Here is a 20,513-nt window from a genome sequence, read left to right as displayed (position 1 = left end):
AATAGATTCTAGTGCCAAGACCTTCACTGTGCGCAGTTTCGGGGTCAAGCTTGTCAGAATCATTTTCTGAATGACAGATGAACAAATATCTTCAAAATTAGAAATAAAGATAATTTGTAGAAGGAGATGTAGAAGCCGGCTGTTGTACCTGAACATGTGAGGATCCAATAACAAGTTCAGAGTATTTGTCAGACGAGTAGCCCACCACTGTCAATTTCGGTGCAGAAATGACATTGATTCTTGTTGGACCTTCTTGATCAACTACAAGTAATCTCTCAAGTGCAGTGTGCCCTGGATGACCATACCGTGGTACACATCTTGTGATGTCTTCCTGCCGCACCAGCAACACACATAAATAGTCCGGAGAGTCATGGAGGTGATGTGGAAGGTACTCAACCCATTGATCGCCTGAAGACGAAGGTACTCGAGTGCGGTACAGCCACGGAGCAGGCGCTCCATGTCACCCTTTGAGAGGCAGACGGCGACGAGCTCGAGGTGCTTCAGTCATGGTAGAATAAGAGTAGGCGCGTCATTAAGGGGCGGGAAATGGCAGTTCCTGAACTTGGCGACGCGCAGCGTGGGCGCGAGGCGGAGTGCGGACGTTGGCAGCGACCACATATGCCCATCATCAAAAGTGAGCTCCTCGAGCTGTTCTAGGCCGGGGGATCTGAATCAGTCATCAAGCTTGGCTCGGTCCTTGCCGTTGGAATGGAACTTGCCCATTCTAAGGCCTTTGGTTGGGCCAAGGTGACTGCCGAGGATCTTGGAGAACGCATCCAAGCTCTTGCGATAGCCATGGCAGAGCTCGTGGGTGTCGATGAGGTCGAGAGGGCTGGAGTTCCATAGGGGGCGCCACCGCCGGGAAAGGAGGGTTGTCCGCGCCCCATATTTGATTGGGAGGAGGGATATGATGACTCTCAACATATCATCGGGGAGGCTGATGATTAAGTCTAGGCCTGCTGGAGTCGATTGCGGTTCTAGCTCGCCCCACCTCCGCTTGTTGGCAGCCCCGTTCTCCACCTCCGGAGTCTCCTTGTCAGTGGCGCTTTCTGATAGAAATGGGAGTACAGGGAATATTTAGTTAAAACAGGGCAATAGAAAAGTGTATTGGTAACTAGAAGTTATTAGGTAGGAATATAGTAAGAAAAGGGAATAACAATTGGTTGCTTAAATACTACACAATTCATTTGACATTGCTGGGTAAGTCTACATATGTAGATAGTTGAAAAGAAAACTTACTTCGAACAAAGTCTGGACGGATGATTTTGTCGGGGAAGTTAGCATATATCTCATGACTAGGCCCTTTTATGTACAGTGCAATTTTAGTGTCAGCTTTCAGTACATAAAACTTTGCAATTTCATTCCAAAAGCCAGTGCAAAAATAGGAGTCACCACGTTCATCAAGTCTTACAGTAGCAACGATTGTAAATCCATGGTTTGTGTGCAGTATGACATCCGTGAAGCCTTGATCTATGTAAAGGGAAAATTGTGCACTACATAATCTATTGCATAGCAAGGGATGTCCTGCAGAAAATGGTAGGCTTGTTAAAGAAAATATGGTAACATGCAAATATGGGCCCAAATTGAAAGAACTATACAGCAGTTGAAATCGAAGGACAAAAATCTATAATTAAACAGATAGGGTAAACATGATATCATGGAAAAACGAGAGTAATCAAAAAAACAATACATCATTAATTTGCCTAATATAGAAAGAAGAGGGAAAAAAATCCCCTTTGACGTATATGGTGCATGTGGCACCTTTTATCCAAATGTAGCAATATTTTGATTATGTTCAGGAAAGTAGGCCATGCCAACCAATTTAGGGTGAGATTGAACATACCGCGTGCGTCCTCAAGTTATCTGGTACGATGAGATGGAATCTCTGGCGGGGGTTGCAAAGTCCTGAAGTGTCGGCGCACTGTACATTCTATGAAAGAAAGAAAACCCTCAAACCAGCTCGAATAAAAATGAATTCACGGCGATTTCCGCCGGGTGATTAAAGGAGGTAGATGAACTGGGATAAGAGATGAGATAATATCTTGTTAAATTAGTTACCTTGTCGTCCATGAGAAAGAACCCTTAGTACGGTAGATTCCCCAACCGAGCGAACTGAGTCGACCACGAGCAGCGTCGATAAAGTCGATGGCGATAGGCGGCAGCAAGCGGAAGTGGTGAAATGCGGTGGGCTTTCCCGGCAGCCTGGCGGCGGCGGCAGGCGTCGAGCTAAGTGTTTACCACCGTGATAGGCGGTGCCATGGCATAGACGTGGAGGAGCTTGTGCAGGTGTGAATGGGGAACGTACCGGAGGGGCCGAGGGGGTGGAGGGCGGGGTGAGGGTTTTTGTGACGTGGGGATGGTGAGGGTTTTATTTTTTATTTTTTGAATTGAGTGGTGAGGGTTTTCTGTCCCACAAAGAATTTTGGGGGCGACGGTTTGCTAGAGCGAACCGTGTGTGATTGACGCAGCAGGCAAAATGAAAGTCATTGCACACAGTTCCAATTTTGGGAATCGTGTGTGATTGACCTACTACCTCCGTCCTGGTTTATTGGTCCCCCCGTTGTAATTTTTACCAAAATTTGGCGAAATATTTAACATACTCAGACATAGATAATAAGCGTACACGTACATACGCATAGTTCAACCATAAGTACATAGTTCAACCGTCATTAAGCATACTCAAGTGTACAAAGTTCGATCCATCCCACATCTCATCTCACATGCGGCCGGCACAATCCTGAAGCTTCTCCAGGTACTTGGCGTACGCGCCGTGCGCCACCCTGCGAGAATAATTCTGCTTGAAGGAGCCAACGGCCCGACCTCTTGCATGCGCCAGAACACTTAGATACGCGTCATGAATCTTGTGGTTGCAAAATGAGCATCCATAGCCGTCGTTCCAGGTCCTAATACGCCTGTTATGCATTCCCGCATAAAGCTCCCTCAGGATTCGCCTCTTGTACCTCCTCTGCGCATCTTCATCCTCGCTGTCCACATCGTCAGATAGCACCTATACATGTAGTAAAACAAATTTGTCATCAAATCACTAATTACATGCCGTGAAGTAGGATTAGGAATTTATGGCTATTTATTTATACATATCCAGAGATTATGGTTCGATTTTTAAGCACAATCGTCTATGTACAGACCAATCTTGAAGAAAATAATGGCACAAACATATGTAGGTCATTCAAAATCAATTGTCAAGTCCTGGCTAGGAATTATTAGCACGAACACTAACCCTAGTCGGATTACTAGCAGAAATCATTTCACAGATGAAACAACTAATCACTTATCACCTGTACCATTCAAAAAATCAATACACTACACAGATCTAATGAAACTTACTCAGATTTCATGGATTGGGAGAACATAACCACATGATTTCTATTCCAAAAAGGGGGAGGCAGGAGTAACCAGAGAAACCCTATGATCTATTTGACACATAAATGGGTATAGATGACTAACCAGCTGTCCGTCGTCATCGGAGTCATCACCGGAGTGGTCGTCGGAGTCGGTGTGGAACTCGGCCTCCGGCTCTGGAAGCTCGACGCCGTCGATGACGTGAGGGTGCAGCGATAACTCGTCGGTGGTGACGACAACCTCTGTCTCCATCTCCATGCCATGCTCTGGTGCTTTAGCAGCCCCGGCGTCGCCACTCCCTCCGATGGGGCGCTTCGGCGGCATCCTCACACACAGACGGCTTTGAGGACTGAGAGTGGCGTCGAGGATGCAAGCGGAGAGAGAGGATTGTGTGTGCGTAGCGAGGATGGGGGGTGCGGCCGCTGGGGCGCACCATTAATATGGAGTAGTGGGAGTTGTGGGAGAGAGGCGGGTGGTGGTCAAACCGATGGCTCGCCTCCCGATGAGCCTGCGCACCGGACTGCTGGCATGCCTACCAAAGTTTCACACAGCTGCTCACACGCCTCCCGATGACACTGCGTAGCGAGAACGCCTTCGTCAATTCACACACCTGCACGCACGCCTCCCCATCTGCCTGCACGGCGGACAGCTCGCATGCGTCCCGTCAACTCACACCTGCTCGCACGCCACACTGGTCGCGCGGCGGCACGTATATTGTTTTTCTATTTGGATGATTAATGTTGTCGCTTTGTTGCTTAACCGAAGCATGGTACGTATCCATTGTTGGTCTAACGCTCACGGTTCGAATAAATAATCCGTTTAGGATATTGGTTCCCAATTACTAATAATCTCCCGTCTGTAATTAGATAAAGATTACATCAAAACTGGTCTCAAATTTCACAAATAAAAGTACAATGCCACTTTGTATTGGTGTCCATATGACAACACGGTAAGTTTCATGAACTTCGAATAAGTTTTGGATGTACTAGAATTTAAAAATCAAGATTCTCAATGTTTGAAATTTGTTGCACGGGGAGTAAACATGCACCCAGTGAGACATGTGTTTTTGCAATCCATTTAGGTGCATTGTCACGTGTGCATGTAGCTCAAATTTGATTTTTGCACATTATACCCATAGAAAATCAATCAACCAATGTACTAAAACGCCTTAATGATCTCTGTGATTTTTTTGAAATTAAAACATCCCTCCTTTGGTAGCATGTATGTTCACCGCGGGATAATTAATTTAACATGCATCGTAGTTGCAGTGGATTCACGGTGTGTGTGTGGGTGTGTGCGTCTGGGGGTGGCGGGTGGCTTGCAGTACTCTACGAGTTGTGAGCCACCGTGTGGGTTGGCCGTTTTGTTAGGCAGGCCGGTGCCACATCAGAGTCGTGAAATCGTTATTTAAAACATTACACAACCCTTTCATACATAAATGTTTTGGCCACATGCAGTCGATGATTGTCCTACACGACACTCGATACTCACGTGTGACGCTTTCTGTGGGCCCGCGAGGTCGTCGTCCATCACTTTTACGAACAGCCGGCAGTGAGGTTAATTTGACCAGCAAGGTAGAATCTTTTTTGTTTGTGTTATGGTGGTATATAGTACGCGTCGAAGAGGTGGGAGGGGACTAGCATATATACTATACGTATGCGTCCGTGAACAAGTACACCTCACTCAGTGTCGGGACTTTTTGGTTACCGAGGCACGTGCCACATCAAAATTGTGAAAATTGGTTATTCAAACATCACACAACACCTTTTTGGGCCACATGCATATATATCCTAGCTAGGAACTCACGTGTGACGCTTCCATCTGTGGGCCCACGAGGCCATCATCGATGCATGCATGCATCACTTTGACCTACATCGGGAGAGGTTAATTAATTTCACCGTCTATGAGGATTCTTTTGGGTTGTACATATATTACGTCAGGAGCATATAGTATGCGGTGAAGAGGGGGGAAGGGGACCATCATATGTAGTACGCTTGATATGAACCTCGCTCTGTGTGGGTGCATGGTTTACGATTTTTGAGGATGTGGCACATCAAAGTTGTGCATTTTTGGTATTCAACATATATATGTTTGGCCCACATGCAAAGAGGTGGTGGTTGTCCTCTCGCACTCACTTAAGCGGTTATCAGCGATATCGATGCTTTCCATCTGTGGGCCCGCTTGGTCCATCACTTCTTTTTGCCTGACAACAAGAGAGGTTAATTTGACTCAGGAGGGGATTATTATTTTTGCTCTGGGATGACATGCATGATACACTTTGAGCACACACACATGCATGTGTACGCATGAATCCCTCCCATCGAGTCGAAGTGGCTAGTACAATGACACATCGATCATGAACCGATCTCGCTCTGTGTGGGGAGCTAGTGTACGATTTTTGACACATGCGCCACATCAATGTTGTGTATTCAAACATGCATGCACGCATCACCTCCATACATATGCATGTAGTGGTTGCCTTCGAACGATACACTCCCTCGCGTGGTTATCGGCGGCAAGCCTATATATTTGTGGGCCCGCGTGGACATCCATGATCACCTTGACCAACCACAAGATAGGTTACCACTACAAAAAAAATACACTTCCGTGATTATACGTGTTTGTCACAGTAGGTTACGTTTTCTGCCATGCATGTACATCCATGACGATTTTATGAAAAAATCAAGATAGTCATACCTGTGTTGTCGTAGAAGTGTTCCATGACATAACCAAAATTAACATCACAGAAGTGTCCACTTCCATGACGATAAATCGCGCGCCACAGAAGTGCTTTCGTCAAGGGTGACCGTAACGGAACACCGTTCAGCTATCGGGTCCGGTTTTGGATCTGATAACCCATTAACAGCCCCGACCAATGGGGATTTTCCACGTGTAAAATCATCATTGGCTGGAGGAAACACGTGTCGGCTCACCGTTGGGACAGATGTCATCCACTCATTGGACCCAAAGCGCCTATGATACGTCGACACGTGGCACGGCCCAACAGAGGCCCATTCCTGTGAAAAGGCCAGCCCGTTTGACTTGGTCAAAAGGTGGCGGGCCGGCCCACGGCAAGCCTATTAACGGCCTGTTCGCATATAGCCAATTTACAGCCCGCTAACCCAGGGCCCGTTTACGGCCTATCCGAATTAGGCCCAGTAGCATCATCTAGGCCGTCCAATATAATTCCAGCCCGTTTTAACTTCCGGCCCATGTATGGCCCATGACGTCTTTCGGCCCATATGAGGCCCTTTGTAACTCTCGGCCCATTAACGGCCCGTGGTAAAAGTGGCCCGTAATGAACAGTGTATCACTTTATACCCATTAACGGCACGTGGTGAAACTGGCCCGTAATGAAGAGTGTATCACTTTATACCCATTAACAACCCATTATTCCGTTGGGCCGTTTCCAGCCCATGTTATCTTTCGGCCTTCTCAGGGCTCATTTATTCTTGGGCTCATTTCCAACATTTGTTTACTTACGGCCCGTTACTGTCATTTTCTGCTTGTGGGCCAAATTCAGCCCGTGGTTATAGTCGGCCCGTTTGTGGCCCGTTAATACGTTGGGCTGTTTTCATAGCATCATCAAATACGACCGATTAACGACGGCCCGTTATGGTTGGCCCATGAACGGACGATTTCAACTCTAGCCCATTTACGGCCATAATGTGGTCTGTTATTGGCCCATGTTTGGCTAACCGATCATATCACCCGTAGAAGGCCCATTGATGATACGACCCATAGAAGGCCCATTGTGTCTACGGCCCGTATAAGGCCCATTGTTTCTACGCCCCGTAGAAGGCCCATTGTTTCGGTCGGCATTCTGGGAATGGGGGTCCCCAGACTTGCCTGCCTGCGGCCCACAGCGTGGCCGAGCAGCAGGCCGTACGGCCCATCTTCGTCAACAAGGCACCCAAGACCCTCGCGAGGGTCCAAGCCTCGCGAGGCGGACGACGAAAGACCTCCTCTGGAGTGGCCTAGCCAGGCAGGCTCATGAGGAGCGGAGATATCAAGGCGGGGAAAACCTCACGAGGCTCTCGTGATGTGAGCCATGACGAACGGTACCAGGCAGGTGCCAGGCGGGCGCCAGTGTGCGCAGCGTCCCTATTTCCTCTTTGGTGCTAAGGAGGCCAGCGCAGGCGAGGAGTACCGAGGCATCAGGCAAAGGTTGCCTATGGTGTAACGAGACCAAGACCAGGAGGACGGCAAGGCGGAGGTCATCGTGGAGCCCAAGACGGTGTCACCCCAGGGCTTTTCGCAGGCGAAGACCGCTTTTGTCAGGATAGCTTGTACTAGCTGCCCCCTTCAAATTTGCCCACCGTTGTTGGCTCCCTTCCCGCTCGATATTTGGGAAGAGGACCAGGGCCTCTATAAATAGGACTAGCCACCACAGTAGGAGGGGACGGATCCCAAACTGGTTCAGATCATCCTCAACTACACAAGCACAAGAGCACCTCAACCTCAGGAGGCTGTTCTTCCCTTGTACTGTTCATCATCAGCCCAAGAGGCAATCCACCACCACCACACTGGAGTAGGGTATTACACCACAACGGTGGCCCGAACCAGTATAAACCCTGTGCCTTTTTGTGTTGCAAGTTCGTCGAGTTCATCCGCGAGACCTTAGCGAGCTAGAGCGTAGATCGGTAGGAGGGAGAGACTCCGCGCGCACCCCAGTGTTCGAACCTTATGGGTTTGCCGGAACCCCACATCCGACATTTGGCGCGCCAGGTAGGGGTGCGCCGGAGCTTCTTCTCCGCCAGTCAGCTCTCCGACGCCCACCGGCCATGATGTCTGGCGACCCAAGGGCCGGCTCCGACCGCAGGGCAGCCTGGCCAGCCCGGACAGCGCCGCCTGCCCATGAAGGTCTCGACCCCGCACTCCAGGCGGCACGGGCACCGCCAAGTTCCGCCGGGCGCGGACAGCGCAGCCAGGCGTCATCCACCCTCACCTTGCGGCAAGTAAGAGCCGCGGCAAGAGCGGCGAGTCACGCCGCAGCAACGGCGCCGCACTCATGACGGGAGCAAGCAAACATGCGGGCGGCACTCACGGTGGCAAGGGAGCTGCTGTGATGCAGGCTGATGGAGAGCGGCCGGGACACGCTGCTTGAGCGTGTTGCTGAGCTGCTGGACGCAGCAGCATCGGGAGCACCACCCTTCTGCTATCGACTTCCTCCCCAGGCCACTGCAGGGCCGCGCGGCGGACCTCACCACATCCGCGTGCCATCAACTACGCCCGGGGGCTTCATCAACATCAGCATGGCCGGCGGCGTAGGGGGCTCCAACTCCCCCATGCCGCCCTCGACAAGCACGAGCGCAAGCGTCGCCCCCAATGGTCCCAGTCGGATGCCGTATTGTGATCCCTAGGACGCCATCATGGGCGGAGCAACATGGAGCGTGGGGCACCACGGCGAGGTGTTCGAGGTGACGGCCCCGGAAGCCTACGTGCCCCGCATGATGGACCAAGGGTACGCACCAGAGGACGACATCAGCTCATTCGTTGGGGAAGATTGGGGAGAGGGGGCGCTAGGAGCCGAAGCCTTCCAAGAACCAACGGAGAACCACAACGATCGCGCCAACAGCGGCAATTACAGGGTACCGCTAGTCTCTCAGGAACAGGCTTATGCTAACCATGGACTACAGATGAACCAGGTTGCGGCGTCGATCGACGACCCAGGCACGGCGGCACCCGTTCCAACAAGGGAGACACACTGGGGGCCACCGAGAGGGAGCCAAGAGCAAGGCCCCTCCCCGCAGCATGCAACGCCTGATGACACCCGGAGGTAGGCCCTCTGCCGGGGAGGCCTCGACAACCCTTCCCCCGGCACAGGACCTGTGGTCGCCGAGGGAACCGCTGGCATCCTCTTTCCCTCCTCTGTGTCGTCCTGGTGACCGGTCGGCTCAGAGGAGGTCGAGGGTGGCGCAAGGCGGGGCCCTCGTCTGGCGATATGAAGCAAGGCCGATACCTATGAAGAAGGCCCAGTGCCTGTGAAGCTCGCCGCCCGTGACACTCTCACGTAATAATGAGTTGGGGCTCTACACGCCCCGGAGTCTCAGGGGAGCCGGCCTCAGGCCCTGGGGCTCCCTCCCACGCCCAGTGGCAGCACTTAGCTCCGCGCTGGTGAGAAGACTTGAAGATCAGAAGACTAGACTAGGTGCCGGACGCGGCCTTTTGCTTTGGATTTCTCTTCCTGTAGCTTTGCTTTCTGGATCTGGATTTGAGTTGAAGCTGAGTTTTTATTGATGCACGCGGGGGAGCCTTTTCTCGTTTGAGCAATTTCTTGCCTTCTGGATATCGTTTTGTCTGGGACTCATGTCCGTTGCCTTTCCCTCATGAGCTCCTCGCGAGCGGGACTGCACGAAGCACGCGCGCGCCAAGCGCGCACTAACACTGCAACTGGTGCTCACCTCTCGTGGGGCCCCTTCCGACGGGGCGATGAGCTCCGCAAGGTTCTCAGGAACTCGACACATCGCAGCCCAGCTCAAAGCTGGCGCTGACTAAGGTAAACCAAGACAGAAAACTCGCATCAAGATTCACAAGTTCACGAGGACACAAACTCACATCGCATGGAAAAGTAAAAACTGCAATTTGCTTACATGAGCGGCTCCCCCTCTCAAAATGCTCTTACAAGTTTCCAAGGGCCACGCCTGAGTTTGTGCGCAGGAAGAAATGACAGGAGAACAAGGGATCAGCCAGAAATGTCGCTCGCTGCGTCACCCGCAGACACATCACTCGCGTCGTCGTCGTCTTCATCGGCATCATCGCCGCCATCGGCGACGCCCCCATCGCCATCGTCGACCACGTCGCCTACGTCTGCGATGACCACCACCGCGTCATGCTCCGAAGCGAAGGCCCTGACTAATGCATCCACATTGTCCTCAACCCAGTGCGCTAGGTCGCCCCGGACAACCGTGGGTACGGGGGCGATGGCGGCGTCAAAGTCAAAGTTGGGGTCGGCATTCAGGAGGTGGCTAAAGACACGGGAGGAAGCGCGCTCGAGCAGGCCACGCCCCCTTTCCTCCACAAGCTGGCGAGCTCTGGCAGATCGAGCCTCCAGGCGCGTCACCACCTCGGTGAAGAAGGTCAGGTGGCTGGCATAATCATTTGAGTGAGGGGTCGGCGCCTCCACGTCGCAGATATGGCCCATGGCGATATTGGCCCTGTTCCGGAGATCCTGAAGCATAAGGGCATGCTCGCGCTCCAGTGTCCGACGTTGGAGCACCTCCTCCGTGTTTTGCCTCGCGATGGCTTCTGCGTCATCAACCCGCCTCCGGAGGGAACGCAGCTCGGCGCGGGCGGAGGCCAAGTCCGACTGCGCCGTGACCAGGGCGGCGGCCGTGGCTTCCGCGCGCCTCTCAGCCTCGTCCAACCTGGGCCTGAGGGCAGCGGCCCTGCCCTCATCCTCCACGCCCGCGAACTTCAGCTTCAGATCGTACCTGCCCTCCAGCTCTAGGTCCGCGCGAACCTCGGCCACCCGGCGGTTCACCTCCTCCTCAACTCCAGCCTCGCGAGCCCCGACGGCATCTTCTGCTTGGGCAACTTGACGCTCCCTCGTCTCCAGTTGCTCGAGCTCGCGGCTACGCTCCATGGCCTCCAGGGCCAGCGCCTCCTCACGCTTCCGGACCTCCTCTTCCTCCGCGGGCGTCCCCCTCAGAGACGCAAGAGCGGCCCTGCGCGCCTCCACCTGCTGCTCAAGAGACGCGCTCCAGGCCTGGAGCTCCCACGCGCGGTTCTCCACAGCCTCGGGGCGGCGATCAGCCTCGCGAGCCTCTTCCAAGGCTCGTGAGCGGGCTTCGTGGGAAACCTTGAGAGACGCCTCGGCCTTCGTGTTCTCAAGGTCATGCTGATAGCGGCTGAGGTTGATGGCCACCTTCAGCTTGCGCTGCTCCTCCGCCAGCCGGAGACCTTTAACCTCAAGACGCGAATCGACACTTGTGAGCTCTTCACCAAGCCGGCTCATCGCGTTCATCGCCTCCTGGAAGAGCTCATGGCGAACCACGCTCCGCCTGCGATCAAGCTCGAATGCCCGGCCTTCTTTGTCCTCCACCTCGGGGGCTGCGGGCGGGGTGCCAAGCGGCACGCCACCCCTCGGCAGGGGGCTAGGGGCTGGCGCCACACCCGACACCAGCCCGTCCTCGCGAGAAGCCCAAGCCGGCTGGGGCTCGCTGCTCGAAGAGGAGCCGAAGATCGAAGCCAAAAAGTTGCCGTCAAAGATCAGCGGAGGAGTCTTGGGCACGCCTGCCAAGCTCCACGCCAGACCAAGGGGGAGGAGCGACGAGGCCGCAGGTTCAGCGCGCCAGGAAGGCAAGAGTGCCCCTTCAACCAACCCTGCTCCAGGGGCAACCAGCGGACTCAGAGCGCTCGGGGCTGGCGGAAGAGTTAAGGAAGAAGGAGGCCGTTTCTCAGGAGACTCAGCAGCCTCAGTGGAAGGAGCCCTGAAAGACTGGCGTCAGAAGAAGAAAGCAGCACACAGAGAGCCATAGCGGTACGATACTTACACATCAACGGCGATGTACTTCCTCCACTTCAGTGGTCCAAAGATGTTGCTGCCACTGGGAGATCCTTTCCTCTTGCGGAGCTCCTCGAAGTCCACACAAAGACGACCGAAACGCTGGACATGACAGCCGGTGCGCAGCGGGGCCGAAGAAGAGCTCGGAAGAATATCTTCAGGGGTGCCCGGTTGCGGCGAACAGCCGGGCACCGTTTCACCACGACCTCCCGAGGCTCCTGGAGCCTTGGCCTCGGGAGTCGCATGCAGCGTCTCCTCAGCGACCGACGCCTCAGGAGGGGAGTGGTAGGCTCCTGAGGACGATGCCCCAGGATCACCACTCGGCACGTGCTCCTCAGCACTCGAGCCGCCGGCCGCCGGCCTCCGCCTGAGCTCGCCCACCTGCGCCGTCACTTGGGGCGAGCTCAGCATCAGGGGCAAGGAAGGGAACCACGACGACGGGGTTCTCACGAGGCCCCTCCAGGCCGATCGGCCGCGGCCCCCATTCATCGAAGAGAGGCATGTCCTTTACAAATTCATCCTTATTCTTGCAGCAGTACAGCAAATAGTTCTTCCCAGGCAGTTCGGCCGGCAGAAAGACACCCGTCAGGATCTTGAGCACTGTTCGCCGTGTCCCAAGGAGGAGCCCGGACTCCTGAAACCTCATGTGGTCCTGGCTGCTGAGCAAGGTCCACATTGGGCGAGAATGGCGCTGAAGCGGAGCGACCCGGCGTGGGATGAATTCCTTCACCACCATCGGTGCAGTTACGCCGCGATCCTTCAGTAACCTCAACCTGAGCCAGACGTGGGCAAGGCCGGGGCTCGCGAGCCGCTGATGGCTCCAGCCAGAGTTAGGAACAGCGGGCCCCGACGGAGCCTGAAGCAGAGGACTGAGCACACCGGCATCGACGAACACCCATCGTATCCGGAATTTGCTCGTGGATGGAGGAAGCTCGAAATCGATCCCCCCGCCCGCCGTCGCAGCCACGGCCTGGAAGCTCACGCACCCCGAGCATTGCTGAGGGTCGGCCAGATGCAATGAGAAGAAGTGACGGAGGAGAGCCACCGAAGGAGCGATGCCCACCATGGCTTCGCACACGAAGGCGAAGACAGCAAGAAGAGTCACAGACTGAGGGTCGAGATGCAGCATGTGGATCTGATAATGCTCAAGCACAGCATTGAAGAAGGCGGAGAAGGGAGGAATCAAGCCAGCCCAGAGGGCATCTATGAAGATTGGGACCTCGGTGGCCGTCTGAGCCGTGCGAGTGCGAGACGCGGGCCAAGCCACCGTCTCCCCCACTCATTGAAGCTGGAAGCAAGCATCGGGCGCACCTTGTCCATGGCCTCGTCGTTGAGCACCCGAGACCGGCCGAGCGCCGGTGAAAAGGACGGAGGCGCAGCTGGAAGAGACAGAGGACTCTTCCCCTTCTCAGCTTGTTTAGGCGCCATGGCGATGGAGCAGGCGGAGCGCGAGTCAGATTGGAGAAGAGAAGCAGAGCCACAAGGAAGCAGGGGAATTGGGGAAGCAAGGCGCAGGAGGCGGAGGAATAACTGTGTAGGCCGCAGGGGCCGCATAGCCAGGCGGATTCAAAGGCAGTGTGGGGAAGCGGAGACGCCCATGTCCAATCAACCGCCACGCGTCAACCGAGGCCGCAGGCTTTTGGGGCCCGCGGTGCTCCGAACTTGACCCTTGGCTTCGCCGCGAAGCCAAGCCCGAGCGCACCTTGGGCCCGGGGGCTACTATCGGTGTTCTGGGGATGGGGGTCCCCAGACTTGCCTGCCTGCGGCCCACAGCGTGGCCGAGCAGCAGGCCGTATGACCCATCTTCGTCAACAAGGCACCCAAGACCCTCGCGAGGGTCCAAGCCTCGCGAGCGGACGACGCAAGACCTCCTCTGGAGTGGCCTAGCCAGGCAGGCTCATGAGGAGCGGAGATATCAAGGCAGGGCAAACCTCACGAGGCTCTCGTGACGTGAGCCATGACGAACGGTACCAGGCGGGTGCCAGGCGGGCGCCAGTGCGTGCAGCGTCCCTATTTCCTCTTTGGTGCTAAGGAGGCCAGCGCAGGCGAGGAGTACCAAGGCATCAGGCAAAGGTTGCCATATTGGTGCAACGAGACCAAGACCAGGAGGACGGCAAGGCGGAGGTCATCGTGGAGCCCAAGACGGCGTCACCCCAGGGCTTTTCACAGGCGAAGACCGCTTTTGTTAGGATAGCTTGTACTAGCTATCCCCCTTTAAATTTTCCCGCCGTTGTTGGCTCCCTTCCCGCTTGATATTTGGGAAGATGACCAGGGCATCTATAAATAGGACTAGCCACCATAGTAGGAGGGGACGGATCCCGAACTGGTTCAGATCATCCTCAACTACACAAGCACAAGAGCACCTCAACCTCAGGAGGCTGTTCTTCCCTTGTACTGTTCATCATCAGCCCAAGAGGCAATCCACCACCACCACACTGGAGTAGGGTATTACACCACAACGGTGGCCCGAACCAGTATAAACCCCGTGCCTTTCTGTGTTGCAAGTTCGTCGAGTTCATCCGCGAGATCTTAGCGAGCTAGAGCGTAGATCGGTAGGAGGGAGAGACTCCGCGCGCACCCCAGTGTTCGAACCTTAAGGGTTTGCCGGAACCCCACATCCAATAGTTTCTACGACCCGTAGGAGGCCCATGTTAACTACAGTAAATATGTAGCCCATGGTTATTGTGGCCTAGTTTTAAAACATAGGTTATTGCAGCCACTAGCAAACCGCAGAAAAAGAACTGCACTGACTACAAGAAAACAAATAAACAAGACAATAAGGAAATAAATTAGCAAGCAACTTACGCTAGGCTATCACGGCTATTACACATATTACATCCACTGGGCATCAAAGTTCGCCACCCGTGCAAATATAGGGAACAAAGCAGCATATAAACGCCGCAACAAAACAATTCCAAAACTGAAACCACTTCAGAAGAGCTCAAGAAACAATATCCTGGTTACCCATAATGCTAGCAAGATGCTTAGCAAGCTTATTAACTTTCTCTTGTTTGGCGCTTAAATCCTCCAGCACTTGCTGTTGCACCAGAAAGTATGCATCTGAATTCTGCAGGGACTTCCTCAGTCCTTCGGCTTCCTATCGCATAACATCTGATCGATGTCTTTCAACTTGAAGTTGAGACTCAAGAATCCGAACTGATTCAGGCAGCGAGCTCGAAGAGCTGGTGCCAGCAGTAGTAGCCAGTAACTCGAACACTACATCAGTGTCTTCAATATAGTTTTTATCAGCTTTCTTGGAGACCAACAGGGATGTCTCACTATCTTGAACCTTATCTGCATTAGTTCCTTTACCATTGCATAACGGGGTACTCTTCTCCAATATTTTATCCGCGTTCTAAAAGAGAAACAAACAAACACATCACAGGTTTACAATGTAGTATATGAAACTCATTTTGGTACACCAGTTCAGTAGTAAGGTGGACAGGATAACAGCATGAAACAAACATATATCTATGTAGTATGGTCACTGTATGGTCTATATCATTCTAGTTTATGTTGCCAAGTCAAGATAGATACAGTTCGAATCATATCTATTTAAGACAAAGCAGCATAGATAGAATATAAGTGTGGGAAACTACACAGCAATAACAACACTTGTAATGTGCATGGCATGAGAACGTAACTGTTTATTGAATTGAAACTGAAATCAACATAGAGCAAGTTACAACAGAAAACACGTTAAAGAAACGGGTTTAAAACATACCTGTTGCGCCATTGGAGTTTCAATTGCATCCTTCAAATTTGAAATTAGTTGGTATGAGTAAATACAGTGATGCAAGAGCAAAGTAGTATGAACCATAGCTACAGAACCTGACCTGAGAACAATTCTTCTTTTGCTTTAAGCGTTGACTTGGGGTTCGGAGTGGTGGTCCTCGTGCTTTGGGCACTGCAGTTGCCTTACTAACTGCTCGTGTTTGGGTGCTCTGTGGTGGAGACGGTGTTGTGTCAATGGGAACTGGGTTACTATCTGCTGGGGTTGGGGTTAGAAGGGGTGTAGCTGGTTCTCTATCCAACTGGGTAGGGGTACAATCTGCGTGAGTCTGGGTTATGTGTGGTGGGGCTGGTTCTTGGGCAAGTACAATCGTGGTTCTATCTCCATCGACAGGTAGCACGATCTTTTCTGAAGACCGTGTTTTTACTCCCATAGATACTGCCATCACCCCCTCCAATTGAAATGGTTGATAAACAAGAAAAGTAATTGAATGTACAGACATTGTAAGATAGACATGTGCAATGGATAGTAGGGAAGAAAACAGGGCATGAAATAATTCACATTTATGTTGTCTAACCAAATAGAATAGCAGGACATAATTTCACATATTGATGGCTAATTAAACAGGATAGCATGACACAATTTCACATGTATGATGGCTAACTAAACAGGATAAAATGACATACTTCAAAATATGATGACTATGTAAACAGGATGACATGATATAACTATACGATGTGTCTATTAAAGTGGTTGGTATGCCATAAATCACAAACATGCCGTCGATGGAAACATGATGGCATGATATAATTCACGGATAGAATGACATAATTCAAAATATGATGACTATGTAAACAGGATGAGATGATATAACTATATTATGTCTTTAGAAAATGGGTTGGCATGCCATAATTTAGATACATGCTGTCTATGTAAACATCATGGCATGATATAATACAAATATATGATTTATATACTAAGGAAGTGAGTAGAGGGCAATCGCATATATGATGTGTCAACTAAGGAGATGGCATTCAATATCGTGTATATGATGTAAAAAACTAAGCATTGCAATACAACATATGCATGATATGAGTAATATAACCCTGCCAAGTTTGAGCATACACCTCAGGGGGATAATAGGACTGGTCATCTGCCTCTGAATCCTCCTTTGAAGAGCTATGTAACCAGCAAGATATCTGCTTCAGCAGGTAGCATTGTCTGCTCTGAAGACCTTGTTTTCACTCCAGATTTCTCCATCACCAATTCAAATGGCTGATGCACAGGAAGAGCAGTTGAATATACAAACATTGTCAACAAAAGCAATGAGAAATACAAAAAAGGATGGCATGATATAATTCACATATATGACACTTGGCTAAACAGCATGGAATTGCATAATTCACATATATAATGCCATGCAACAAGATATCATTGCATAATTCACATATATAATGTCTTGCAACAAGATGGCATTGCATAATTCACATATATGGTAATTAGACACTAAACAGGTGGCATTCACACAAAACATGTCTAAACTAAGCAAATGACATAGCAATGCAAGATACCATATGCACGATATGAGCAACACAACCATGCCAAGTTAGAGCATGCACCTCGGGGGGGGGGGGGAATAGGACTGTTCATCTGTCTCTGAATCCTCCTCTGAGGAGCTATCCGTAACCATCAAGACATGTGCTTCGTCAGATAGCATTGTCTGCTCTAAAGACCTTGTTTCCACTCCAGATTTTTCTCTACGATATATTTCAAAATTCACATATATGATGCCTGGCTAAACAAGATGGCATTGCATGATTCACATATACGATAAAGAAACTAAACAGATGGCATTGACACAAAGCATGTCTAAACTAAGCACATGACATCTTTGATGTATACAGTAAGCAATGCAAGGCACCATATGCATGATATTACCAACATCAGCATGCCAAGTTAGAGCAATGACCTCAGGGGGTAAATAGGAGTTGTCTTCTCCTTCTGAATCCCCCTCAGAACAGATATCTTCCTCTCGATTACAATCCGAAATGCGTGGAGGGGGGCTGCCTCTTGATTCAGTTCCATTGTGTACAATAGCTGACATGCATACGAATAAAACATAGTGGGATTATGTAAGGAGTGCATGCACAAATCCAGAGTGATGGTAGCAAACTGTGGATAGACCAAAACCAATGATAGCAGGCAGATAATAGCTTTAGTTAAAAAATACAGATAATGGCTCCTTTAATGTTTGTTTGCACCCAACATGAAACTCATAGTAGACACCCGAGATTAACCAGATAGTAGACAGATAGTACTGATTGCTGCCCCAATATGTACCCCACAACCATTTCCTCAAGTTTTAGCATAAGTTTGGACCTGACTCGGAGTCTAATAGGTGAACACGACGATAAAGTAGCATGTCATCATATTAAGCGATGCATAACGTAAGTAGGCACGGAAGAGTGCGACCTCTCTTGCGGACCCGTGTAGTCCTCAAGGTCATCTGCTCAGTTGATGATGGTAATGCAGTTTTCATGGCTGCCGGCGGCGGGGAAGAAGATCTGAGGCAGCGAAAGACAGTCTGGAGAGCGGATCCTACTGTGGTGAACCCTTCCGTCGTTGGAGCAGCTGAGCTGGGGTGGAACACAGCACCGCAGGAGCAGGAAAAACCACACAAGGTTTTCTTTGACACATATATGTAACAGAAGTAATTGTGTAAGGGCTTGTTTGAATTTGAGGATTCTAACAATGCAGGGATAGGAAAATAGACAAGAATAGGATAGGAATGCACGTGCAAAACAGAGAATTTAAAAACAGAGGATTTCTGCCAATCTGGGTGTTTGGTTCACAAGAATTGGAAGATCACATGATGCAAACAAGCATGGTGAGATTAAGTCAAACCACAAGAAAATGTATGGTTATAATGCTATTATGCTACTATCTCTTAGTCTTGTGCTTCATGAATAGGAATTTGAAAAAGAGGACAAGTGGAAATTAAAATTCCTACCGTTTTTCTTTCAAGGAGACACTAAAGGAACAAATCCTACAGTTTTCCTTTGCTCCATTCCTTTGCACCAAATTCATGAAAAGTAGTACCATAAGAAACTTTCCAATTCCTATGTTTTCATTCACTTTTACTTTCAAGCACTGGCGATTCTAGTAGGAAGGCTTGAGCAAGGAAAAGCCTACACTAAAAAAATGTTTTTGTGCTACTTCTATTACTTTGGACCCAGCCCACTGCCCTACTAGCTCAGCTCCCAGGGCCGTCGACAAATGCATAGCTCAAACACGCAGAGATAAATAATGATGGCGTTCAAGAGAGTCCATCACGGATAGCTAAGTTGCCTGGTACCTCACTGCTTGTCATATAGTAGGATAAAATAATCGTATTTCCCGTTACTCCGTGTGCTCAGTGGACAATATATATAACATGTAGAGTAAAAAGAGATGCAACAAGTGTACAACCTCTCTGGCGAAGCCATGTCGATCTCGGCGTGATTGGGTTGGCCGGTGAGGATGCTCCGGCTGACTTGGCTGTCGGAGGAGGGGAAGAAGATCTTAGGCTTCCGGAGATGGAGCCCGAGGTACTGCTCCATTGCGATGGAGGGTTTCGTCGTTGGAGTAGCTCCGGTGAGTTGTACGACGCCGAGGCTGAAGCAGGACAAGAGAGAAAACGTTAACCTGGGTGGAATTCTAATAGCATCTCCAATAGATGACGTAAAATACATAACCACAAAGTGCTAGATGTAAAATACATCAGCCGCTCATCTCTGAACTTTACTGTCGAAACTGAATTTAACTGTCGAAACTGAACTTAACTATCGAAACTGAATTTTGTCGTCGATACTGAATTTTACTGTCGAAACTGAACGCAGTAGAGGTGAGGCTACACGTCAGTCGACTGACTTTTTCATCTCTGGTCAGTCGATTTTCAGCCGTTGGATACGAAATCAAGGGCCTGCAGTTCATCTTGAACCTCCACCCCCTGAGCCGCCAGCCACCACCGGCCAAACAGCCGCTCCCTGCCGCCCGCGGCCGGCGGTGCGCCGCCCCGCCCGCCCCGAAAACACTCCCCACCACTGGTCCTCCGCCGCCCCGGCCATCCCTCTAGCCCCCCCCCCCCCCGTGCCGACCTTTTCTCCGGCGATCCCCACGCCACCGCCCCACCACCGCCGGCGACCACCGCCCCCACCCTGAACCCTAAGATAGATAGTGGGGTACCTCTCCGGCGAGCCCCCTCCCCGCTACGGCTGGTTCTTCCTTAACTCCGGCGAGCCCCCCCACCCCCTGAAAATCGACTGACCCAAAAGTTGATTCAGTCGACTGAAGTGTAGCTAAATCGGAGCAGCATCGCAAGCAAGAGCAAGAGCAAGAGCAGCAACGCGAGTAAGAGCAAGAGCAAGAGCAGACCTGGCAGGCAACCGAGAGCAAGAGCAGAGCAGCAGCGCAAGCGAGAGCTAAAGCAGCAGCAGCTCCTACTAATGTGGACGTCGCCGCCGAGGGAGCGACGCCGTGGAGGAAGTGGCCGGCGACGCCGCCGTGGATGGAGCTGCACTGTGTCGGCTCGGGACCGAGCGCCGGCAACATCATGAGATCGAATCAAGAAGAAAATGCGGCAGCATCTTTGGTGGCGCTGATTAGGCCGCAGCTTCATCCGAGGAAACGGTGATGATGATGCTATCCCGGTGGTGCAGGTGAAGACGGCGGTGTGGGAATGGAGGTAGCGCGAAAGACGAGGGGAGCATCGGGGCAGCTCCTTGGAGGTGGAAGACGGGGTGGCTGAACCGGCGGGACGACCAGATCGACGACGGATCCTCATCCGGTACGGTGGATGAGGAACGTCGAGGTGTTGTTGTGGACGACATCGTCGTGGAAGAGGCTCCGGCTGGGTGGCGGACGAAGGAGGGTGTG

Source organism: Aegilops tauschii, chromosome 2 (assembly GCF_002575655.3).
Source record: "Aegilops tauschii subsp. strangulata cultivar AL8/78 chromosome 2, Aet v6.0, whole genome shotgun sequence".
NCBI lineage: Eukaryota > Viridiplantae > Streptophyta > Magnoliopsida > Poales > Poaceae > Aegilops > Aegilops tauschii.
Note: the sequence above shows the minus strand (reverse complement) of the source record.